Source organism: Pristis pectinata, chromosome 3, assembly GCF_009764475.1.
Source record: "Pristis pectinata isolate sPriPec2 chromosome 3, sPriPec2.1.pri, whole genome shotgun sequence".
Taxonomy (NCBI): domain Eukaryota; kingdom Metazoa; phylum Chordata; class Chondrichthyes; order Rhinopristiformes; family Pristidae; genus Pristis; species Pristis pectinata.
The window spans coordinates 141,563,433-141,590,373 of record NC_067407.1 but is presented as its reverse complement, the minus strand read 5'-3'; the positions used below and the strand labels follow the sequence as shown (position 1 = coordinate 141,590,373).

Sequence of the window (26,941 nt, the reverse complement as noted above, 5' to 3'; positions counted from 1 at the left end):
GGTTTGTGATTCCAGTGTCACGATGCAAGGAGATGCTCCAGAAGATACACGAAGGGCATCTTGGGGAGGAAAAATGTAAACGTAGAGCACGTGAAGTGATGTACTGGCCAAGAATGAACCAAGACATCAGCCGGACCACTGCTTCATGTGAAATATGCCTTACCTATAGACCAAAGCAGCAAGCAGAACCACTTACACCGCACCCTGTACCAGACAGGCCATATTTCAAAGTTGGAGTGGATTTGTTTGACTGTAATGGGAAGAGCCATATTGTTGTAACAGACTACTTTTCCAATGACCCAGAGGTTGCGACACTGCAATCAACGTCCAGCAAAGCAGTTATCACGTTCCTGAAAGCTGTGTTTGTGAGGCATGGAGTTCCATGTGAGGTATTATCAGACAATGGTCCACAGTTTTCGAGCAGTGAACTTGAATCCTTTGCCAATGTTTGGGGGTTTCGACATATAACCTCAAGCCCACATCACCCAAAATCTAATGGCCTAGCAGAGAGTTCAGTTAAGGTGGCGAAGGGCCTCATGAAGAAAGCACAAAACGGACGAGAGGATGTCCACAGAAGTCTAATGATTTACAGAAGTGCGCCACTGCAGAACGGCCTTTCACCAGCCCAAATGCTGATGAGTCGACGCATACGCACTAACCTTTCAATACATGAAAACCTGTTGACACCTGAAGGAGCACACAAGGTCAAACAGGCTAAAGAGGAAGGGAAAGAAAAACAGAAACAGAATCACAACAAGACAGCGAAAAGCCGACCAGTCCTGAAGCCTGGGGATCAAGTGTGAATCCGAGATCATGCTTCTGGCACATGGTCCATGCAAGGAGTTGTGCAAGAGGAGGTAAATCCACATTCATACCAGATCCAGATGGAGCGAGGGACACCTCTGAGGAGGAACCGCGTGGATCTACAACCACAAGCTCCAACCCATGGCTGTGACCCGTCCCCTGTCAGTACACCAAAGGGGCCAGCACCTGGAGAAAATGAACATGTGGACCAGAGTTCCCAGAAAAACACCAACAGTAATGCAGCAAATGAAAGCAACACACCTGCGGAAACAAGGACCAGACCAAAAAGGACCATTAAACCACCTCAGAGACTGATTGAAAGCTGCTGAGTGGACAAGGGTTCTCGGCAGGTTTATAAGGACAAAGTATTGTGTTTGTTTTTCTTTAAAGGGGCAAGATGTGTTATTATGTAGTTCTAATGAAGAACTACAGTTCCCAGAGGGCAATGCAAGGGTCACATGGGGGAACAGGCAGTGGCTGTAAAAAGAGGGAAAGCAGGGCAGCCTGGTGTTGGTTAATAAAACTGTTCAGATGTTAAACCCACGTGAAGTTTGTCTCTTGATGAAGAACAACCAAAACAGTGCGTGCTCCCTCAGTACTGTCCCTCCCACAGTGCGTGCTCCCTCAGTACTGCGCCTCCCACAGTGGGTGCTCCCTCAGTACTGCGCCTCCCACAGTGGGTGCTCCCTCAGTACTGCCCTTCCCACAGTGCGTGCTCTCTCAGTACCGCCCCTTTTTTTTACAAACGTTTATTAGCTAAAAGCACTACAAAAGACAACCAATATCAATACATTACATCTAATACAGAAAGAAACAACTAAGCAACTACATATCTACAGAGAATAATGCAAACCAATACCCGCGAAACACACATGCAACACTGCGCCCTCTACTGCAACACACACTTCAGATCAAAATCGCATTGGTACCGTGCATGACACACACGAATCCCTGAGGGGCCCATTGAGCGTAGAACTCACCAGGGTGCCCACGGAGACCGCGTGCTCCCTCTCCAAAGACACGCGCGCGGAAGACGGGCAGGCACGACGACAGGCCAGAACCCTCGGCCGCCCACCACCACGTCCCGTGGATGGCCAGCTTGGCCAGGCCCAGCAGAAGACCCACCAGAAGATCCTCCGTGCGACCCGCTCCGCACCACACCGGGTGACCCCAACAGTGTCGGGCTGAAGTGCAGCCAGAACTTGAGCAGCAGCCCCCTCAGATATGCAAAGAGGGCTGCAACCTTTCGCACTCCGCGTACACGTGGTACACCGTCTCCTCCTGGCCGCAGAAGTGACAAGCGGCCGGGGTGTCGGTGAACCGGCTCAAAAATCAGTTGCACGGCACAGCCCGGTGCAACACCCTCCACCCCAGGTCCCCAATGTACAGGGGAGGACCCCCGTGTAGAGGGACCTCCACCGGGGACCCCGCTCGCCACCCGCCAAGACGGACCTCCGCGGTATGTACGGCCAGCAGACCAGGGCGAGGAAGTGAAAGGTGTGCAGGAGCAGCCCGTACAAGAACCGCCTCGGCGCCTCGCGGAACGGCACTGTTGGCGTGTCCGCCAGGTGGCTCAGGTTGTGCTGCACCACCTCCCGTGAAGACGCTAAGCCCTGGGCCCGACCGCAGCTCTGTCAGGGCGGGGGCCGGCGTGGCCGGACACCCCGCTCCCGTCGTGACAGGAGGGGGAGAGCCATGCACTCGCCGCACGACACCATGCCCCACACCCGCATCAGATCCCAGTAAAACCCGGGCAGCTCCCACAGAGCGGCATGGCTGATGGCTGCCACCGGGAATGCGCCCCCTCCCGGAGGCAGTGTCCCCGGAGGAGGAAATAGGTGGCCAGTGCGTGCCACCGTGGGGGGTGCTCGGTATACAGGTATCCCTGCAGCACTCGGAGGCAGAGGGCCGCCAGCTGGGTACGCACGCAGGACCGCCGCAGAGACCCAGTGCCTCCGGCCGCACCAGAAGAAGTCCACCGACCTCCTCTGGGTGGTGGAGACAAAGATGTTGGGCGGCACCAGCGTGGCCAGCCGGTACCACAGCATGGAGGCCACCAGCTGGTTGATGACCAGCGCCCTGCCCCGCTACGAGATCGCCCGGAGCAGACCTGACCAGTGCCCCAGCCAGGCCGAGACTTCTGCCCCCAACTCCTGCCAGTTCGCCGGCCAGGACCCTTGGCCGGAGACAGGTAGACCCCCAGGTAGAGGAGTGCGAGGTGCTCCACTCGAAGGGCCACAGCTCCTCCGACAGGGAGTCCACCCGCCACGGACCCACCAGCAGACCCAAACACTTCGCCCAGTTGATCCTGGCGGAGGACACGGCCAAGTAGACCCGGTGGCACTCGCGCATCGTCCACAGGTCTGCTTGGTCTGTGACCGTGAGGAGGATGTCGTCGGCGTAAGCAGAGAGGACAACCTCCATCGCCGGCCCACGCAGGACCAGACCCATCAGATGCTTCCAAAGAAGGCACAGGAACAGCTGTGCACAAACCGAGTACAACTGCCCTGACAGGGGGCACCCCTGACGCAACCCACTCCCGAAGCGAAAGGGCGCCATCAAGGACACATTGACCTTGACGAGGCTCTCCGCGGCGGTGTACAGCAGCTGGACCCGAGCCGCAAAATGCGGCCCAAGCCTGAACGCGCAGAGTCCCGAACAGGTACCTGTGATCCACCCTGTCGCACGCCTTCTCCTGATCAAGGGAGAAAAAGGCAGCCAACACCCCAGCCTCCCGGCACAGGTACATCAGGTCCCGGATGAGGTGGACGTTGTCCTGGATGGACCGGCCCGGGACCGTGTACGACTGGTCGGCGTGGATCACCTGGGCCAGCAGAGAGCCCAGACGATTGGCCATCGCCCGGGCAAACACCTTGTACTCAGTGCAGAGGAGAGATATTGGGCACCAGTTCTGCAGGCTGCGGAGATCCCCCTTCAGCAGCAGGACCACAACTGCCCTGTGCCAAGAGAGGGGCAGCTCACCCATTGCCAAGCTGTCCCCCAGCACCCTTGCATAGATACCCCCCAGGACGTCCCAGAAGGAGGAACTCGACCGTGAGCCCGTCCAGCCCCGGAGCCTTGCCCTGCCGCAGCTGGTCCAGGGCGCCAGTCAGCTTCTCCAGACTGAGGGGAGCCTCCAGCCACCCGAGAGCCTCGGGCTGACTCGCAGCAGACCCTCCCACAGAGTCTCACACGCATCCTCACTGGATGGATCAGGCGAGAACAGGGCCGCATAAGAAGTGCGGACCTCCCAGATGATTCCCGGCTGATCCTTGACCGAGGATCTGTCCTCCGCCAGCAGCTCCACGAGCCGCCTGCGGACACCCCGCCAGCGCTCCAGAGAGTAGAAGAAGGGCAAGGTGTGGTCCAGATCCTGCAGCATCTGGACATGCAATCGCACGTATGCGTCGCAGGACCTCTCTAGCTGTAGGTCCTGGAGCACCTCCTTCACCCCCTGGTACCTGCGCCAAAGAGGCGAGTCCTCAGCGGTTGGACCCAGCTGAGACTCCAAGTCGAGCAGCTCCCTCTTGAGCCGCTCGATCTCGGACACCCGCCCCCTTGTCGCCCGCCTCACGTATTCCTGGCAGAAAGCCCAGACATGAGCCTTGCCTACATCCCACCAGAGCCTGAGGGAGGAGAAACCCCACAGCTCCTCCCGCCAAGCCATCCAAAACAGGCGGAACGAATCCCAGAATCGCCAGTCATCCAGCAGCTGGTTGTTGAAGTGCCAGTATGCGGACCCCACCCTCGTAGGCAGTGGACTGAGAGCCACCCACACCAGGCGGTGGTCCGAGCACACCACCGGCCGCATGGAGGCTGCCGACACGCAGGAGGCGTGTGCCTTGGACACATATAGCCGATCGATCTGCTAACCTCCACCTCCCCCAGACCTCCGCGGGAAGGCGCGGGAGTCTCGATAAAGGTTCCGCCAGACCTTGACTAGGGCAAAGGATCTGACCAGGTCCTGCAACAGCCGCACCGATGCACGGCTACATTGGGGCCCGGAGCGATCCCTCTCCTCGAGGGTGCAGTTGAAATCACCCCCAAGGATGAAGCACTCACCACAGTCGAAAGACCCTACCAAAGTAGACACCTCCCGAAAAAAGCACGCTTGCATCGGGCTGAGCTCGGGGGCATACAAGTTGACGAAGTGCAATGGCATGCCATCCAAGTGCACGGCCAGATGAAGCAGATGGCCCGGCACCAGTTCCTGAACCGTCAATATTTCTGGCTGGAAGGTCGGGGCCAACAAAATCGCCACCCCGCTCGAAGTGGAGCTGAGGTGACTCATGTAGACCACCCCCCCCCCCCCCCCCCGTGCCACTGCAGGAGCCAGGCAGACTCATCTCCCGGAACGGTGCGGGTCTGCTGCAGGAAGCTCACTGTGTACCTCCCGTCCTGCAGAACCGAGAGGTGGTGGAACCTGCGGAGAGACCCCCTGCCGCCATTGATATTCAGGCTGGCAACGGTAACCTTCATGATGACTACAGTACACTCCCTTCACCAGCGCTACAGGCGGAAGGAGCAGGGCTCCCCACCGAGCTCCCCTGCACCCTGCACTCAGCCTCCAGAAGCAGCCTCAGATCTCTGAACTGGCGCTTCTCCTGCCGGTCCAGACCCGACCCCTTCTCCTGGTCAAGGATGCCACGGATGAACTGCACAACACCAGGTAGATTCTCCCACTGGGAGGCGGCCGGTTTGGCCTTGTTCTGCTTCCTCCAGGTGTCCTCCAGGAACTCCCGGATCTCCTCCACAGTGACGGGCCACAGCACGGCGCCGGGGACAAGGTAGTCCTCCAGCTCATCATCGGAGTCACCCTCGCCCTCATCACCGGTCCCCAAGCTCTCATCTACATCCAGGTAGTCGCCACCACCGGGCGACGCACCCACCCAAATCCGGGCGACGCGCCCACCCGAATCCGTGCAGCGGTCCCCTTGGATGGCCCCACCTCAGGGATGATCCCACCCCCAAGAGCAGTGACAGGAGGAGACCCCTCCGCCCCCAGGTCCAGGAGCCCACCTGGACCTTGGTCCCGAGGCGGGGCAGGACCGGACTCCCCGCATCAGCACTGCTCCCCTGTGCACATCCCACCCCCAGGGTAGGCAGCTCACAAACTCTCGTGGAGCTCAAACGGAGGAAGCGAGTCGACGGGGCCACGCCCACCGCCACATCCCGGTCTTCCCCCCTGTCACCAGCATTGGGAGGGTCCCCACCATCCCCACTCACAGGGACACCCTCACTCCGTGCCACCGAACGGGCTGGCGACCCAGGGGCACCCCGTCCCCCCTCAGACACGGGGGCGGAACGCACCCTCTTGGGATTCCTGGCCTCGATTGTGGCCACGATCTGGGAGACCACCACCCTGGCTGACACCCCTCCCTCAGGCAACCCCGGAACCACAGGGCCCTCAGTGCGACCGTCCCCTCCCCCAGAGGGCACGTACTCCAGGCATGCGGCCTCAACCAAGGGTGGACCCCACCCCCTCCGACTGCCCCTGCATCACGGGATCGCCCACCGACTCGGGGGGCGCAACCCCGACAGAAGCCAAGTCATCCCCCTCAGCGCCACCCTCCAGCTCCGGAGGGTCACCCTCTCAGCACACGGCCTTCATCGGGGCAAATCCCCCCTCTCAGGCGACCCCGGTCCTTCTGACCCCTCGGACACGTGCCGGCGCCGCTTCATCCCACTGGGGTACGGAGGCACAGTGACCTCCATCTCGGAGGGAACCTCAGCCTCCGGCACCTCATCCTCCCCCTCGACCTCTCCCAGCACCCGCGGACCCGCATAGTCCACAGGGACCCCCAGGTCTGGACCGGAGGAGGCTGCCGGCTCCTGCCCCTCCAGGGGTGAGGCCTGGAGGCGCTTCTTCTTCCGCCGCACCTTCCGACTCAGAGCAGTCGCCCACCCCTCCCCACCATCCGCACCGCGCTTATCCCTACCCCCCACCCCCACCGGCACAGGATGGGCAGAGGGGGCAGGGACAGCGGGGGGAGGGACCACGGTAGAAGCGTCAGTGGTACCCCCCCCCCGTGCCACCGAGGTGGAGCCAGCAGTCTGACAGCCGGGGCAATGCCGACGGACATGCCGAGACACCTTGCACACATGGCACCATGGACGACCAGTGGCACAGAACACTTGGTAGTGCTGCCCGTCGTACTCGATCTGAAATTTCCCCTCGACATCCCCACCCCGCCAACTGCATGAACAGCAAGCGCTTGAAGGAATACACGTTCTCAAAGCCAGGTACGGCCGGCCTGTGCAACATCGGAGTGATGCCCGACCGAACCTCGCCCAGAGACTGCAGGTGAGGGAGGAGGACCTCGGATGGGATACAGGGAAAGACCGGAAAGGACAACCAGCTGCACAGGGGCCCCCACCAGCTCCACCGGCATGAAGAACTCCCCCAACATCAGCCCCTTACTCAAGGCCAAGGACACCTCCTTCTCAGACCGTAAAAAGAACACAATTCTACCGAACGTCTTGGTAACCGTGACAACACCTGCCTCGCCTCCCCCCACAGTCTCAGACATGGCCTAGAAACCACCGTCCAGACCGACTGACAGAGGCACAGAACTGCGCACGGCATTTTACAAAGTCAACAGACTGAAAGGTGATGTCATTGCAGGAGCCACGCCTCCAGGAGCTGCAACTGCTGCATAGGACTGAGGCCCCGCCATCTTTAGATCCTTTACAGCCCGCCATGACAAGGCACTACGCAGTCAGTGATCACAAAACACTGCTGGTGCAATAAACAGCGACACAACCAGCAGGGCACACCAGTAATTAGTCCCGCAAAAGAGCAGTGCAGAGAAAGGAGAGGTGGGAGGCTTCTCCAGATAAGCAGACAGTCTGTGTGATGAAACACCAGTGCCGTCCCTCCCGCGCCGCAGTGAAATGTCTGTCACTGGGCCAGTCTGACGTCCCTCCGGCCGCACAAAAGTGCCGAGAAAGTCTTCAACCAGTCGCCCCGGGCCAAGTCCTTGGGTGGGAGGGAGCCGATTGATATTACTGACCAGAATAAACTCGGTCCCAGCTCCCACCAAAGTCCAAAAGCAAACCCTGGCAACCCACCAGCCACTGCCGTTCCCACAGCGCTCAGAACACAGACTCCGACACCTGGCATAACACAGTCCTTCCAAGAAGAAAACTGCTCCAGCCCATCGCTTAAAATGAAACCCACACTCCCCCACCTTCCAACATTCTCCACAACCGCACTTTCGGATCTTTATAAGAACAACATCAGTTTGATGGGAGAGCACACTCAGTACTGCCACTTTTTTTTTGTTTTTAATAATAAACGTTTATTCACTAAAAGCACTACAAAAGACAACCAGTGTCAATACACGACTTCTAATACAGAAAAGAAGAAACTACGCGACGACATACTACGGTAGAGAATGCAAACTAATACTACCGAAACACACGCGACTCTACACCCGGCAACGCGACATTTCAGATAAGAATCGCGTCCCTCAGTACCGCCACTCCCTCAGTGTGACATTCTCTCAGTGGGACCCTCCCACAGTGGGTGCTCCCTCTGCCCTTCCCACAGGCTGAGAGCTGGTCGCTGCTTTTTCCTGCATTCCTAGAACTCCAGTTAATATTTCTGTGCCTGTCCTGCAGCTGCCTCAGGCGGGGCCTGTGCGGGATTTCACCCATCTGAGGTGTGTTTACCCTGTTTCGTTTTAACAAAATAAACTTTATTCATAATAAAAGACAAACTATATACAATTACAAAACAGTGCTAACCTTTCCATTCTTGTAAAGATCATTCATTAGTGTTACCTTTTTGTATATATGAAAAAAAACAGCACCGATGCCACACGTGTGGCTCCCTGGAAGCTACCCGGTCCCCGATTTACAATATTTAAGGGCTTTCTCGCCTGTCCCCGCCCCACCCTCTCCAGTGGCAGAGGAAGCCTAAACAGTAGTCCTCCCCCACCGAGCCTTTGCGTTGGCTGTGCCCAGCTTCAGTGCGTCCCTCAGTACGTACTCCTGCAGCCTGGAATGTGCCAGCCGGCAGCATTCCCCTATGGATATCTCGCAGTGCTGGAAGACCAACAAGTTTCAGGCAGACCAAAGAGCGTCTTTCACTGAGTTGATGACGTTCCAGCAACAGTTGATGTCCGTCTCTGTGTGTCCCCAGGAACAGCCTGTAGATCAGAGAATCCTCTGTTACACTGCTTCTGGGGATGAACCATGACAAGGACCCCTGCATCTTTCACCACACCCTCCTCGCAAACCCACAACCTGCAAAGAGGTGGGCAACTGTCTCGTCCCCAGCGCAGTCCTCCCGAGGGCAGCGCGCACTGGGAGTGAGGTTCCAACCATACAGGAAGGATCTGACTGGGAGTGCCCCTCTCACCGCCAGCCAAGCGAGGTCTTGGGTGCTTGTTGGTAGTTCTGGCGATGAGACATTCTGCCAGATGGTCTGGACAGTCTGCTCAGGGAACCACCCCACAGTATCCATTGAGCCCTCTCTCCCCTGTCTTGTTCGTGTGTGTTTACCCTGTTCGCCAAGGACTGGGAGTTTGCTTCTGTGAAGTGCCCGGTTCATGTGTCCTGTTGGAAAAGACTTCACTATTGAAACACCTCTCTCGGTGATGGGAAGTAGCTCAGAGACAGGGCTGAAAGTGGGTTTTGTGGGACAGGGCATGAAGCTGAGAGAGTTCCTGTTTTGAGCCACTCCCCTATCGGCAGAGTCTCTGAGCTTTGCCACAGACATTAGGATCACTCATAACTGGGGTCATGCAGAACAGGTTGCATTTAGTGGAGAGACAAAACACTGCAGATACTGGAATCTGGAGCAACAAAGTGTTGCACCTCTCCCTCTTATCCCGGCCATCTCCCCTCTCCACCCTGAGGCCGGATTTCGACCTAAATGCCAATACTATGTGTACCCATCGTAGAATCCTAAATTTAATTCAAGAACTTAAGTTTATCAGTTATAAGTATCTGTTAACATCTGCACTCTACGGAGATTATACTGTATCAACGGTCAAACAAGGTCAGACTTGTTTACTTAACTACTTCAGTCTCTTTTCTGAAGGAATTTAGCTTCCAATAATACCATCGAACCATAGAACCACACACCACAAAACAGGCCCTTCGGCCCACCATGTTGTGCCGTCCATCAAACCACCCTCACACTACCTAACCCCTTCCTCCCGCATATCCCTCTATCTCACGTTCCTCCATATGCCTATCCAACAACTCTTGAACCTGTCCAATGTATCTGCCTCCACCACCACCCCAGGCAGTGCATTCCATGCACCAACCACTCTCTGGGTGAAAAACCTCCCCCTGACATCTCCCCTGAACCTCCCACCCATAACCTTAAAGCCATGCCCTATCGTCTTGAGCATTGGTGCCCTGGGAAGGAGGCGCTGGCTGTCTACTCTATCTATTCCTCTCAATATTTTATATACCTCTATCATGTCTCCTCTCATCCTCCTTCTTTCCAGTGAATAGCCCTAGCACCTTAAACCTCTCCTCATATTCCATACGCCCTAATCCAGGCAGCATCCTGGTAAATCTCCTCTGCACCCTCTCCAACGCCTCCACATCCTTCCTATAATGCGGCGACCAGAACTGAACACAGTACTCTAAGTGTGGTCTAACTAGAGTTTTGTAAAGCTGCATCATCACTTCGCGGCTCTTAAACTCAATCTCACGATTTATGAAAGCCAACATCCCATAGGCCTTCTTAACTGCTCTATCCACCTGCGAGGCAACTTTCAGTGAACTGTGAATATGAACCCCCAGATCCCTCTGCTCCTCTACACTGCCAAGTACCTTGCCATTTACCCTGTACTCTGCCCTGGAATTGGTCCTTCCAAAGTGTACCACCTCACACTTCACTGGATTGAACTCCATCTGCCACTTGTCAGCCCAGCTCTGCATCCTATCAATATCCCTCTGTAAGCTCCGACAGCCCTCCACACTATCCACAACACCGCCTATCTTAGTGTCATCCGCAAACTTACTAACCCAGTCTTCCACCCCCTCATCTAAGTCATCTATAAATATCACAAAAAGTTGGGGTCCCAGAACCGATCCCTGCGGGACACCACTAGTCACTGCCCTCCAATCTGAGGGCAACTCCTTCCACCACAACCCTCTGCTTTCTACATGCAAGCCAATTCCTAATCCACACAGCCAAGCTTCCCTGGATCCCTTGCCTCTGACCTTCTGAAGAAGCATAACATGAGGAACCTTATCAAACGCCTTACTAAAATCCATATAGACCACATCCACACGCACTACCCTCATCAATCTTCCTCGTCACCTCCCCAAATACTCTATCAGGCTTGTGAGCAAGATCTCCCCTTCACAAAGCCATGCTGGCTGTCCCTAATCAGTCCATGATTCTCCAGGTGTTCATAGATCCTATCCCTTAGAATCCTTTCTAACAACTTACCCACCACAGACGTGAGACTCACCGGTCTGTAATTCCCTGGACTATCCCACTACCTTTTTTGAACAAGGGAGCAACATCCGCCACCCTCCAATCCTCCAGCACCATCCCCGTGATTTCGAGTGGTCAGTCCCTCTCCTAACCAAGGAGGAGATACTTCCAACTGACTAACACATTTATTTTACTTTAAACGGAGCACGATCATTTTGAGGAATAAATTCTAACAGAGATTATAATTCTGCAAAGGATGTCCAATTCTTACAAGCAAGGATTCTTAAACGCATACCGATGAGTTTCAGATGAAGTCGTCGTCTGTGGCAAAGGCTCTGGGAAGAGATCCTTCTCGGGTCGTGGCTGAGGAGTGGACTCTATATCTTCCTCCCGACCCAAACAGCCTTCTGATATTTATACAGTTTTTTTTGATTAGTCATCTCGTAAGTCCTCATTGATGTAATGTTTTCTCCTGATTGGGTAAATGGGATGACTCATTAGTTTGGAGACTGAATTATTTAACAAACACTTACGAGGGTCATAGAGTCCCATGGGATGATGATGGGGGTTAAAAGGTTTGTTATTACATTACGATAAGATCAGATATCTTTATTACTGACATGTACATCGAAAACACAGTGAAATGCATCTTTGCATAGAGTGTTCTGGGGGCAGCAAGTGTCGTCACACGTAGACGACCACTCTAATCTTCTAGGGGACCAATTTTGTCCCTTACTATCTTAATATACTTGTAGAAACCCTCGGATTTACCTACACATTATCTGCCAAAGCAACCTCATGTCTTCTTTTTGCTTTCCTGATTTCTTTCTTTAGTATTTTCTTACATTTTCTATACTCTTCAAGTACCTCATTTGTTCCTAGTTGCCTATACCTGCTGTACACCTTCTTCTTAACCAGATCGCCAATATCCCTTGAAAACCAAGGTTCCCTATGCCAGTTAACTTTGCCTTTAATCCTGGCAGGAACATGCAAACTCTGCACTCTCAAAATTTCATCTTTGAAGGCTTTCCATTTACTGAGCACATCCTTGCCAGGAAACAACTTATCCCAATCCACTCTTCCTAGATCCTTTCTCATTTCCACAAAATTGACCTTTCTCCAATTTAGAACCTCAGCTCGAGGACCAGATCTGTCCTTATCCATAAGTAACTTGAAACTAATGACATTATGGTCACTGGACCCAAAATACTCACCTACACATACTTCTCTCACCTGACTTGTCTGGTTCCCTAATAGGAGATCAAGTATTGCATTCTCGCTCGTTGGTACCTCTATATATTGATTTAGAAAACTTTCCTGAACATATTTGTCAAATTCCAAGCCATCCAGCCCTTTCACAGTGTGGGAGTCCCAGCCAATATGTGGAAAGTTAAAATCCCCCACTATTACAACTTCCTGTTTCTTACATCGGTCTGCTATCTCCCTACAGATTTGTACCTCCAATTCTCTCTGACTATTGGGTGGTCTATAATCCAACCCTATTAGTGTGGCCACACCTTTACTGTTCTTCAGCTCCACCCATATGGCCTCTGTAGACAAGCCCTCCGGGTTGTCCTGTCTACGCACAGCTGTGATATTTTCCCTGACTAGTAATGCCGCTCCTCCCCCTTTCCTCCCTCTCCCTCTATCACGTCTGAAACAATGGAACCCCAGAACATTAAGCTGCCAGTCCTGCCCCTCCTGCAACCAAGTCTCACTAATAGCAATAATGTCGTAATCCCACGTCCAATCCACACCCTAAACTCATCTGCCTTACCTACAACACTCCTTGCATTGAAATAGATGCACCTGAGAACATTTCTATCACGTACAAACCTTTGATTTCTGTCGATACCTGCAGACCTCACATGACCTTTTCCCTCATCCACCTCACTATCTGCTCTAACACTCAGTTCCGCTCCCCTGGGAAATCTAGTTTAAACCCCCCGGAGCAGCACGAGCAAACCTACTTCCAAGTATGTTGATCCCCCTCCAGTTCAGGTGCAAGCCATCCCATCGGAACAGGTCCCACCTTCCCTGGAACAAAGCCCAATTGTCCAGAAACATGAAACCCTCCCTCCTGCACCATCTTCTTAGCCACGTACTTAACTGCATGATCCTCCTATTTCTAGCCTCACTAGCACGTGGCACAGGTAGCAATCCTGAGATTGCAACCTTGGAGGTCCTGTCCTTCAACTTTGCACCTAATTCTCTAAACTCTCTTTTCAGGACCTCCTCCTCTTTCCTATCCACGTCATTGGTCCCAACATGGACCACGACATCTGGCTGCTCACCCTCCCTCCTAAGAATATTGAGAACTTGATCCGATATATCATGGACCCTGGCACCAGGGAGGCAACGGACCATCCGGGATTCTCGATCTCTCCCACAGAACCTCCTATCTGTCCCCCTGACTATCGAATCCCCTATCACTAGTGCTCTCCTCTTTTCCCTCCTTCCTTTCTGAGCTGAGGGTACCACCTCGGTGCCAGAGATGTGACCACTGCAACTTGTCCCTGGTAGGTCGTCCCCACCAGCAGTATCCAAAACAGTATACTTATTGTTGATGGGAACGGCCACAGCGGTGCTCTGCTCTTTCTGTCTATACCCCTTCCCTTTCCTAACAGTCACCCAGCTACCTGCCTCATGACTTTTGGGGGTGAATACCTCCCTGAAACTCCTGTCTATACCTGCCTCTGCCTCACGAATGATCCGGGTTCATCCAGTTCCTGCTCCGGTTCCCTAACTCGGTTTGTCAGGAGCTGCAGCTGGATGCACCTTTTACAGGTGTAGTCATCAGGGACAAGTGTGCCGTCCCTGACTTCCCACATACTGCATACGGAGCACACCACTGCCCTAACTGCTGCCTTAATTACCTACTGCTAGGTTAATTAAATTAATTAAAGGAACTTACCAGACCTTACCTCACTGGGTGCAAGCTGTTTCTCAGCCCCTGCTCGCCGAAGCCTCTGGAACCAAAGCCTCAGATCCCCACTCCTACCCTGAGCCACTCACACACTGGCCGCTCCTCACTGGCCGCTCCACTTCAGTTACCCCTCTGATATTTGTCCCCGTCGATTATCTCAAGTACTCACTCCCTCTAATTAACCAATCAACACTCTGTTTAAATAATCAGCCCCTACCTGCTAGAGACCCGCTGCTCCAATGGCTCCTGGGCCGATCCTGTAAGGGAAAAGCCTGCACAAAAACACACAACTGTTTAAATAAATATAATAAATTAAATTAAAAATAACTGTTTTGTTGGCGTGCCATCTGGACAGATCATTCCAGACATTAGTACATAGAGGTAGTACAAAAACAATAACAGAATGCAGAATATAGTGTTCCAGTTACAGAGAAAGTGCAGTGCAGGCAGACAATAAGGTGCAAGGCCACGACGAGGTAGATTGTGAGGTCAAGAATCCACCTTATCATACTAGGAAACCATTCATTCGTCTTATAACAGCGGGATAGAAGCTGTCCTTGAGACTGGTGGTACGTGCTTTCAGGCTTTTGTATCTTCTGCCCGAGGGGAGGGGGGAGAAGAGAGAATGACCCAAATAAGCCCCATGTCAACTGATCCACGGCCTCCCATCCCAGAACTGCAGAGAGGCGCAGCTGGTCGAGCTGTTGTCTCACAACACCAGAGACCTGGGTTCAATCCTGACCTCTGCTGCTGTCTGCGTGGAGTTTGCACGTTCTCCCTGTGACCATGTGGGTTTCCCCCGGGTGCTCTGGTTTCTTCCCACATCCCGAGGAGGATGTGAATTGCCCTGAGTGTGCAGGTGAATGGTGGAATCTGGGGGGAGTTGATGCAGTGCAGGCAGACAATAAGGTGCAAGGTTTACACTGGTGTAAACAGTCAGTGGAGAGTCGGTGGGCCAAGGGCCTGTTTCCGTGTTGTATCTCTCCATGACACTCTGACTCACCACATTCTCGGTGGTTTCAACAGTTTCAATAACATCAAGGTACTCTCTGATAGCGGTTAGGTAACGCTATTACAGCGCCAGCGACCTGGGTTCAATTCTGGCCACTGCCTGGAAGGAGTTTGTATGTTCTCCCCGTGTCTGTGTGAGTTTCCTCCGGGTGCTCCGGTTTCCTCCCACATTCCAAAGACGCACGGGGTTAGGAATTTGTGGGCCTGCTATGTTGACGCTGGAAGTGTGGCGACACTTGTGGGCTGCCCCCAGAACACTCTACGCAAAAGATGCATTTCACTGTGTATTTCAATGTACATGTGACTATAAATAAATATTTTATATCTTCCATACTGCAGAGATTTCACTGTGCACTGAAGCTCTGGTCTTGGTCTGTCCCGCCAGTGAATTGAATAAATTTCAATGTGCATCATGCATTGTAAGAGTTGTTTTGCCTCCTCTCTTGGTTCTGTGACCCCTCTGTAGAGCACGTTTGTCTGTACTGGGACCTCCCCTGTAGATCCCTCCCCCGGTGCTGGGACCTCCTCTGCTGGCTCGGCATCAGTTTCCTGTTGTTCTGCCCTGAGCGACCAGGAATCCCTCTGTATTCCGGGAAACCAGGGTCTAGTTTCGTTTTTCTCCGTGCAGCCGCTCCCTGCCTCCCTCTGCTGGTTGCAGCCCTGAGCTCAGATGTATTTCTGTTTATTTCTGGGTAGGGGGTGAATCCTCATGACACAGTGCGGGCTCCTGTTGGGCCCATGAAGTAGTTGGGGTTCCCAGTGGAATTCTTGAGGCATTGGAGTCGGGGAAAGGGGTGACATATAAGAGAACATTTATAGCACTAGCGGAATTTCAATTTTCCAAGTAGAACAGTAGAATCTGGGGGGAGCTGATGGGAATGTGGAGAGAATAAAAAATGGATTAATCTTGGATTAGTGTAAATGGGGACACAGGAGACTGCAGGTGCTTGTATCTGGAGTAACACAGAAGATGCTGGAGGAACTCAGTGAGTCAGGCAGCATCTGTGGAGGGAAACAGACAGTCGATATTTCGGGCTGAGACCCTTCATCTGGACTGAAGGATGGAGGGGAGATGGCCGGTATGAAATGGTGAGGGAAGGGTTGGGGCAAGACGGGGCAGGAGGCCTGGAAACGGAACTGGAAGCCACGCCAGACAAGATGGTGGTGGGACAAGAACCGAGGAAGGTCTGGGTGAGAGTGCGGTCAAAGAGCTGTAGGGCAGTAGAGGTCACAGAGGGGGAGCAGTGAGAAAGCGGCTCACACAACTCCCGTCGGAGAGAGGAGGGAAACTTCTTCTCAGTTGGCATCCCTTGAAGAGACTTGGTAGTGGAGCAGCAAAGTGGAGACAAGGCACTGAAGAAGCTGCAATCTGGAGAACATCCTGTACATGTTGTTGAACAGAGCGACCCTGCATTACAAGCACAGAGTTGCCTGAAAGTAGCAACACAAGGTGGTGAAGAATATTTCAGACATGCTTGCCTTCATTGGCTATGGCATTGAGTACAAGAGTTGGGACATCATGTTGGCACTCATCAGGTCGACAGCCAGTGTCTGTTTCACATGGTAGGTGTGTCTAAAATTTGAGAGCACCAAGTTTCACAGACGAAGTGGAGGGATTAGGAGATGCTTCGGAGTCGCTGGAGAGTAACTGCAGTGCTTCTAGAAGATGGTGTACTCTGCAGCCACTGTAAACTGCTGCTGGAGACAGTGAATGTTTAGGTGATACATAAACTGCAATTAAGCTTCTTAAGGGTTGCTGGAGCCTGACCTGTGTGTTTTAAATGGTGGAAAAGAGTTTGGGATATCAGGGGGTGACTCCCTCACCACAGGAAACCCAGTCTGTGACCATTATAATTAAGCGGTAGGTCCAGCTGTGTTTCTGGTCAATGTTGCCCCTCACGCTCATATGTTGATGATGGGGGAATTTCCGAGGACAATGAAGAAGAATCTTTCTGTTGGAGTTCGTTATTATCTCTCCCTTGTGTGATGCAAATGTTTGGAAGAATGTGAAATGACTTCACTGAAACTTACACAATTCATCCGGGTTGACAGGTTGATGAGTTACCTGCCTGTGTAGTTCAGATCCTGGGGTCACAATCTCAGAATTAGCGTCCGGGTACTGGAAGTTGTTGAAGTGATGGAAGGCATGTGAAGTGTCACGGACAGAGGTGGGAAGGGACTGGACCAAGGGGTACAAAATGGAGTCAAGGTTTGGGGACCCGAGTTCAGTGGGGCAGGAGCAGGCAGAAACAATGGGCCTACCAGGACAGTTGGATTTCTGGATCTGAGGTAAGAGGTAGAAATGGGCTGTGTGGGGTAGGGGAACTATGAGGTTGGAGGCTGCAGGGGGAGGTCTCCAGAGATGATGGGGTCAGCGATAGTGCAGGAGACAATGGTCTAATGCTCCTTGGTGGAATCCGCCTTGTGGGATAAGTAAGAGGAGGTGTCCGAGAGTTGATATTTGGCCTCTTCAATGTAAACGTCAGTCCGCCAGACGACAACAGCACCACCTTGTCTGCGGGTTTGATGGTGAGATTAGTAGTAGTATGGAGAGAGTGGAGGGCAGTGCGTTCAGAGGGGGTGAGGTTGGAATAGGGAACAGCAGTGGTGAAGTTGAGATGGTTAATGTCCCATTGGCAATTAGAGATGAAGAGATCCAGAGCAGGCAGAAGGCCAGGGCGAGGTGTCCTAGAGGACAGAGTGCACTTAAGGAGGGAGAATGGGTCACAGTAGAGGATGGGGAAGCCTTGCCAAAGAAGTAGGCCTGGAGATGGAGGCAACGGAAGAAGGACAATCAAGGTAAGACATACACAGTAAATGGTAGCACGCTGAGGAGTGCGGCGGAACAAGGGGATCTGGGAGTTCAGTTTTCCCTGAAAGTGGCATCACAGCTAGACAGAGTTGTAAAGCAGGCTTTAGGTGCCTTGGCATTTATAAATCGAAGTATTGAGTATAGGGGTTGGGATGTTATGGTGAGCTTGTACAAGACATTGGTGAGGCCAAATTTGGAGTATTGTGAGCAGTTCTGGTCACCTAACTATAGGAAGGATATCAGTAAGATTGAAGGAATGCGGAGAAGATTTACTAGAATGTTGCCGGGTCTTCAGGAGTTGAGTTACAGGGAAAGATTGAACAGGTTAGGACTTTTCTCCTTGGAGTTTAAAGGAATGAGGGGAGATTTAATAGAGGTTTACAAAATTCAAGGGGTGGAGGCAGAGTCAATGCGAGCAGGCTCTTTCCACCTAGATTAGGAGAGATAAGTACGAGAGGACATGGCTTTAGGGTGAAAGGGGAAAGGTTTAGGGGAACATAAGGAGGAACTTCTTCACTCAGAGAGTGGTGGGTGTGTGGAACCAGCTGCCATCTGATGTGGTAAATGTGGGCTCACTCTGAAGTTTTATGAATAAATTGCATAGATACATGGACGGGAGAGGTCTGGAGGGTTATGGACTGGGTGTGGGTCAATGGGTCTAGCGGAATAAAGTTTAGACACAGACTAGAAGGGCCAAATGGCCTGTTTTCTGTGCTGTAGTGCTCTAAGGTTCTATGGTTCTAAGAGGTCGGCATCGTGGCATGCGCAGAACTCGTTGACTTGCAGTTGCAGGGGGACAAAGGTAAGGTCACTGCTCAGGACTGAATGTTCAGCCTCAGAGAGGAAGAGGTCAGAGGGGATAGTGAAAACATGGCAGGGGTTGGGGCTGGGGTCAGAGGAAGGTAGAGGATTGGAGCTGGGGTCAGAGGGGAGAGGAGAGTTAGAGGGGTCAGGGAAGGTGGCGTGGGAGGAAGATGGGGTCTCAGAGGAGAGTGGCCGAGGGGTGGAGGAGTAGAGGATGGCTTGAGAGACCAGGAGTAGGTGAGGTGTAGAAGTGGAAGCAGAGGAACAGTGGGATCCAGCAGTGAGAGGTCTCGGCCTGGACGTGACAGGGCCCGAGGCCGGGGCCTGGAGGTGACTGGGGCCAAGGCCTGATTCAGGGCTTCCAGCTCCGTTTCCAGGCCTCCAGTTCGGCCCCAGCCATGATCTCGGGTATGTGCATTCAGTTCACTGCTTCTCCCTGCTGTATTCCCTCTGTGTCCTACACTGCAGCATCTCCACCGTGGGTCGGTACCTTCTGGCCTTCTCTCTCTTTCTCTCCCACAGATCCAGGCCTCACTTTCCCAAACGTTCTGCGGTCCACACTTTTCATCCTCCGCCGGATCCATTCCTTCAACCAGAGGCTCTTCCTGTTCCCGCCCACGAGGGATCAGAAACATGCCCGACTCCAGGCAGCCGAAGATCCAACTGTACTTCCTCGCTCTCCCCGGTGACTGAAGGCTCCCGATCCACTGTCTGTACCCCCTCACCCTCCCACCCAACCCAAGCTCCCAACGTTCCGCGGGATAATTCTTCTCCTTCCCCACCTCTGTCCTCACCAAGGCCCTCACCTTGTTTCTCACCCCAGTTCCCATACTCCACTTCCTCCTTCCTCCTCCCGTCTTTCACCTGAGATCCCCCCTCCTATCACGTCTCCCCCTCCATTCATCTCACCTCCCCTGACCCCTCCCATGAACCTCCCCTCCCTCTTCTGACTACAATCCTTGCCCCAGCTCCACCCAGTCAGTCTTCACGATCGCCCCGACCTCCCCTTTTCTGATACTGAACGGTCAGTCCTCAGTAGAGGCCCTACGCCCACACCTCAACTAGTTCCAGGCTGCCATGATGTGGACCTCTTCTTCTGTCACCTCCGTTTCCGTGACTATTTCTTTGGCAAGGAGTCCTTATCCCCCACTGATGACCCCTTCTCAGGTCTCCAACACTGCCCATCCTCCAAGTCACCCCCTCTGAGCCCTTTACACTCTCTTGAACTTTTCATCTCCAATTGCCACCATGACAACAACAGCCCAGAGTTTCTCCACTCCCATGGCCCGCTCCAACCTCACCGCCTCCAAACACACAGCCCTCCATTCACTGAACACCAATTGCAACCTTGTCATGAACCCAGCAGACAAGGGTGGTCCCGTTGTAGTCTGATGGACTGACATCTACCTTTCAGAGACCATACAACAGCTCCCGGATACCTCCACTAGCCAAACCCCTGGACCATGTCCTCACCAAACACCAGGGCATCATCTCCCACACTGTCACAGATCTCATTATGTCAGGAGATCTCTCCTCCACAGTCTCTAACCTGATAGTACCTCAACCCCGCATTTCCCACTTCTACAACTCTCGTTGTCTTGGTGTAGCAGCCAGCATAATCAAAGACCCCACCCACCTGGGTCATTCTCGCTTCTCTCCTCTTCCATCAGGTAGAAGATACAGGAGCCTGAGGGCACGTACCACCAGACTTAAGGACAGCTTCTACCCCACGGTGATAAGACTATTGAACGGTTCTTTTATACAATGAGATGGACTCTGACCTCACGATCTGCCTTGTTGTGACCTTGCACCTTATTGCACTGCACCTTCTCTGTAGCTGTGACCCTTTACTCTGTACTGTTATTGTTTTTACCTGTACTACATCAATGCACTCTGTACTAACTGTGTAATGAATTGACCTGTACGAATGGTTTGTAAGACAAGCTTTTCACTGTACCTCGGTACAAGTGACAATAATAAACAAATGCCAACACCAATCTCTGGCCCAGGATCCACAAACAGGATAGTCCTGGTGGGCCCATTGTTTCTGCCGGCTCCTGCCCCAGTGAAATTACCTCCTCATCCTTCAACACTCTCTTGTCTCCCCATGTCCAGTCCCTTGCCACCCACATCCAGCACATCCTGCATGCCCTCCGTCATCTTAACAGCTTCCAGTTCCCCAGCCCCCACTGCCTCACCTTCACGCTGGACGTCCAGTCTCTATACACCTCTGTCCCCCAACAGGAAGGTCTTAAAGCCCTCCCTTATCTCAACAACGAAGATCCAACCAGTCCCCCTTCACCAACACTCTTATCCACCCGGCTGAACTTGCTCTTACCCTGAACAACTTTTCTTTTGACTCCTCTCACTTTCTACAAACCAAAGGTGCAGCCGTGGACACCCACATGGGCCCCAGCCACGTCTTTCTTTTTGTTGGCTGAGTGAAACAGTCTCTGTTCCAAACCCTCTCCAGCAGCACTCCCCAACTCTTCCTCTGTAACACTGACGGCTGCATTGGTGCTGCTTCCTGCTTCTCGGGAAGCGCGGATTCCCTTCCACTTTGGTTGTGGAGCCTGATCTCGCATCTCCTCTGTACCTCGTACTTCTGTTCTCACCCCACCCCACCCCTGTCCTCGGCTTTCACCCGATGGGCCACCACACCCACCATACCATCCTTCACCATTCCCGCCGGCTGCAGCAGGATCCCACCACCAAGCACATCCTCTCCTCCCCACCCCTTTCCACCTTCTGCAGTGACCACTCTCTCCAATGACTGCTTGGTCCGCTCATCCCTCCCCACCCATCGCTGCCTTACCCCTGGCACTTTACCCTACCCTCGCTGTAGACGTAACACTTGTCCCTACACCTCCTCCCTCACCTCCAGCCAGGGACCTAAACAGCCCTTCCGGGTGAGGCAGAGGTTCACTTGCATCTCCTCCGATGTCATCTACTGCATTCGATGCTCCCGATGTGGCCTCCTCTACGCCGGCGAGACCAAGCATGGACTCGGCGACCATTTGGCAGAACACCTAAGGTCAGTCCGCAATGGCCATCCCGAGCTCCCAGTTACAGAGCATTTCACCTCCCCTTCCCATTCCCACAATGACCTGTCCATCCTTGGCCCTCCCTACAGCCAGGGTGAAGCCCAACGCAAACCGGAGGAAGAACATCTCACGTTCCGTCTGGGTGATCTACAACCCAATGGCGTGAACATTGCCTTCCCCAGTTATAGGTACCACCCCCTAAGGTGGTTATTTTTTCACCCTTCCCATCCCACTTCCCCCTCTCCTGATCCTCTTCCCGTCTTCTCACTTTTGTCCCCTTTCCCATGCACCCTCCAGCCCCACATCACCCATCTTCATCTGCCTCCCCCTCGCTCCATCCAGCAACTTCACAAACAGATCCCCACCACATCCCAATCTGGTTCCCACTGCTGTTAACCTCTCCCCTAATGGTTCCCGTTCTCACCTCCTTTACTGATCCAAATCCAGCTCTGATCCTCCTTTCTGTTCCTGCTCACCTCCACCCAGCAGCTGTCTCCGACCTTCACCCTCCCCAACGCCCGTCTTCCTCCAACTGTGTTTTTTTTCCTCTCTCTCTCTTTACATAAGAACATAAGAAACAGGAGCTGGAGTCGGCCGTCTGGCCCGTCGAGCCTGCTCCGCCATTCAGTAAGACCACGGCTGATCTGGCCGTGGACTCAGCTCCACTTACCTGCCTTTTCCCCGTAACCCTTAATTCCCCTACTGTACAAAAAACTATACAACTGTGTCTTAAATACATTTAATGAGGTAGCCTCTACTGCTTCCCTGGGCAGAGAATTTCACAGATTCACCACGCTCTGGGAAAAGCAGTTCCCCCTCATCTCTGTCCTAATTCTATTCCCCCTAATTTTGAGGCTCTGTCCCCTAGTTCTAGTCTCACCTACCAGTGGAAACAGCATTCCTGCCTCTATCTTATCTAGCCCTTTCATAATTTTATATGTTTCCATGAGATCCCCTCTCGTTCTTCTGAATTCCACCGAGTATAGTCCAAGGTGACTCAATCTCTTCTCATAGGCTAACCCATCTCCGGAATCAACCTGGTGAACTTCCTCTGCACCGCCTCCAAAGCCAGTATATCTTTCCACAAATAAGGAGACCAGAACTGCACGCAGTACTCCAGGTGCAGCCTCACCAGTACCCTGTACAGCTGCAGCATAACCTCCCTGCTCTTAAATTCAATCCCTCCAGCAATGAAGCCCAACATTCCATTTTTCTTCTTGATAACCTGTTGCACCTGCAAACCTACATTTTGCGATTCATGCACAAACACTCCCAAGTCCCTCTGCACAACAGCATGCTGCAATCTTTCACCATTTAAATAATAATCGGATCTATTTTTCCTACCAATGTGGAAGACCTCACATTTACCCACATTGTCCATCTGTCAGACCCTTGCCCACTCACTTAACCTATCGATATCTCTCTGCAGACTCTCCGCATCCTCTGCACAATTTGCTTTTCCACTCATTTAGTGTCATCAGCAAACTTAGATACTCTACACTCAGTCCCCTGTTCCAAATCATTGGTGTATATCGTGAACAGTTGTGGACTCAGCACTGACCCCTGCGGCACACCATTGACCACTGATTGCCAACCAGAGAAACACTCATTTATCCCAACTCTCTGCCTTCCATTGGTTAACCAATCCTCTATCCATGCGAACACATTACCCCCAACTCCATGCATCTTTATCTCACAGAGAAGTCTTTTATGCGGCACCTTATCGAACACCTTCTGGAAATCCAAGTATACAACATCCAACTGTTCCCCGCTATCCACAGTGTTCGTTATATCCTCAAAGAACTCCAGTAAGTTTGTTAAAGAGGGCCTACCCTTCCTGAATCCACGCTGTGTCTGCCTGATGGAACTTCTATCCAGATGCCTCACTATTTCTTCCTTAATGATAGCTTCAAGCATTTTCCCGACTACAGAAGTTAAGCTAACTGGCCTATAGTTACCTGCCTTTTGCCTACATCCTTTTTTAAACAGTGGCGTGACATTTGCTGTCTTCCAATCCACTGTGACCTACCCAGAGACCAGAGAATTTTGGTCAATTATCAGAATCGCCTCTACTATAACTGCTAACATTTCCTGCAGTACGCTGGGATACATCCCATTAGGACCAGGGGACTTGTCTACCTTTAGGCCCACCAGTTTGCTCATCACTACCTCTTTAGTGACAGCAATTGTATCGAGGTCCTCACCTCCCATCGCATCTATAACATCTCTTTTTGGCATGTTGGACGTGTCTTCCAACGTGAAGATCGGCACAAAATAGTCATTCAAGGTCTCGCTCATTTCCACATGACTCAATATTAATTCCCCTTCTCAGCTTCCAAGGGACCTATATTCACTTTTGCTACATTTTTCCACTCTATATAATTATAAAAACTTTTACTGTTTGCTTTCAGATTTTGTGCCAGTTTACTTTCATAATCTATCTTCCCTGTGTCTGCCTCCATCCGTCATTCACCTGCCCCTGTCTCCTAACTCCACCCCCCCTCACCTCCACTACCTGGCCCCACCTGCCTGTGAAGGTGTACACCTCCTCAGTCCACTAATCACCTCAGAATCCTTTATAGAACATAGAACATAGAACACTACAGCACAGTACAGGCCCTTCAGCCCACAATGTTGGCCAACATTTTATCCTGCTCTAAGATCTATCTAACCCTTCCCTCCCACATAGGCCTCCATTTCTCTATCATTCATGTGGCTGTCTAAGAGTCTCTTAAATGTCCCTAATGTATCTGCCCCGCAACCTTGGCAGGCAGTGCGTTCCACGCACCCACCACTCTCTGTGTAAAAAACTTACACCTGACGTCCTCCTTATACCTTCCTTCAATCACCTTAAAATTATGTCCCCTCGTGTTAGCCATTGTCGCTCTGGGAAAGAGTCTCTGACTGTCCACTCAATCTATGCCTCTTATCATCTTGTGCACCTCTATCAAGTCCCCTCTCATCCTCCTTCTCTCCAAAGAGAAAAGCCCTAGCTCACTCAACCTATCCTCAGAAGACATGCTCTCCAATCCAGGCAACACCCTCGCAAATCTCTGCACCCTCTCTAAAGCTTCCACATCCTTCCTATCGTAAGGCATTCAGAACTGAACACAGTATTCCAAGAGTGGTCTAACCAGAGCTCTAAAGAGCTGCAACATTACCTCGCGGCTCTTGAAATCAATACCCCAATGAATGAAGGCCAATAGTCCATATGCCTTCTGAACAACTCTGTCGACCTGTGTGGCATCCTTGAGGGATATATGGACGTGGTCCGCAAGATCCCTCTGTTCCTTCACACTACTAAGAGTCCTAACATTAACCTTGTATTCTGCCTTCAAATTTTATCTCCTGGAATGTATCACTTCACACTTATCCGGGTTGAACTCCATCTGCCACTTCTCAGCCCAGTTGTGCTTTCTATAAATATCCTGTTGTAATCTACAGCAAACTTCTACACTATCCACTACACCACCAACCTTTGTTTCATCAGCAAACTTACTAACCCACCCTTCCACATCCTCATCCAAGTCATTTATAAAAATCACAAAGAGCAGGGGTCCCAGAACAGATCCCTGCAGAACACCACTGGTCACCGTCCTCCAGGAAGAATACGTTCCATTTACTGTCACCCTCTGTCTTCTATGGGAGAGCCAATTCTGAATCCACACAGCCAGGTTTCCCTGGATCCCATGCCTCCTGACTTTCTGAATAAGCCTTCCATGAGGAACTTTATCAAAAGCCTTACTAAAATCTATGTACACCACATCCACTGCTCTACCTTCATCAATGTGCTTTGTCACATCCTGAAAGAATTCAATCAGGCTTGTGAGGCACAACCTTCCCCTCACAAAGCCATGCTGACTGTCCCTAATCAGCCTATGCTTCTCCAAATGTCCATAAATCCTGTCTCTAAGAATCTTCTCCAGTAATTTGCTCACCACTGAAGTAAGACTCACTGGTCTGTAATTCCCAGGGTTATCCCTACTCCCTTTCTTAAACAAAGGAACAACATTTGCCACCCTCCAATCATCTGGCACTACTCCTGTGGCCAGTGAGGATGCAGCAATCATTGCCAAAGGTGCAGCAATCTCTTCCCTATCTTCCCATAATAACCTTAGATATATCGCGTCCAGCCCCGCTGACTTATCTATCCTAATGTTTTTCAAAAGTTCCAGCACACCCTCTTTCCTCGACGACATGCCCTAGCGTGTCAGTCATGTCAATCCTCACAAACATCAAGGTCTCTCCCTCTCTCTCTGGTGAATAGTGAAACAAAATATTCATTAAGGACCTCCCCTACCTCTTCCAACTCTAGGCACATTTTTCCTCTTTTCTCCCTGCTTGATCCTACCTTCACTCTAGTCATCCTCCTATTTTTCACATACGTGTAGAATGCCTTGGTGCTTTCATTGATCCTACTTGCCAAGGACTTTTCATGCCCCCTTCCAGCTCTCCTAAATCCATTCTTAAGCTCCCTCCTGGCTGCTTTGTAACTCTCCAGAGCCCTAAATCCATGCTTTCTAAACCTCAGGTAAGCTTCTTTCTTCCTCTTGAAAAGATATTCTACATCTCTTGTCAACCACGGTTCCTTCACTCTACCATCCCTACCCTGCCTCAGTGGAACTAACCTATCGAGAACCCCAGGCAAATCCTCCCTGAACAACCTCCACATTTCTGATGTGCACTTCGCCAAGAACATCTGTTCCCAATTTACGCTCCTGTGTTCCTGCCCAATAACATCATAATTCCCCCTCCCCGAGTTAAATACTCTCCCATATTATGTTCCCACTTGGGACTGTAAATTGGGAACAGATGTTCTTGGAGCTTAAGAATGGATGTAGGAGAGCCAGAAGTGGGCGTGAGAGGTCCTTGGTCATGTCATCTGCTCCTATCCCTCTCCAAGGCTATGGAAAAGGTCAAGGAGTTATGGTCACTGCTGCCAAACTAGGTTAAACCCTCCCCAACAGTTCCAGCAAACCTGCCCGCAAGAATATTGGTCCCCCTTCAGTTCTCACTGCTCCCCTTCTTCACTTTACACTGGACACCTCGCCTCTCCACTCTCCGTCCTGATGCAGCGATTCGACTCCAAATGTCGACAGTTCCTTTCCTCCCACTGATGCTGATCGACCCGC

The 26,941-nt window shown here is 52.2% G+C and overlaps 1 protein-coding gene across 3 annotated transcripts in view; it reads right to left on the bottom strand.

Moving 5' to 3' along the window:
• Positions 1 to 11,606, bottom strand: part of LOC127568666 (uncharacterized) — a 53,136-nt gene extending 41,530 nt beyond the window's left edge. Inside the window, exons 1-2 of one of the 3 annotated variants that reach the window (XR_007956049.1) lie at positions 11,508 to 11,606; positions 8,109 to 8,479 (exon numbers count right to left, since the gene is read on the bottom strand). The gene's annotated coding sequence lies outside the window, so the exon portion shown is untranslated. Of the gene's footprint in view, positions 1 to 8,108; positions 8,480 to 11,507 lie in introns of those variants that run through there. The other 2 variants (XR_007956050.1, XM_052012674.1) reach the window with 2 other exon arrangements.
• Between the last annotated feature and the right edge of the window lie 15,335 nt (positions 11,607 to 26,941).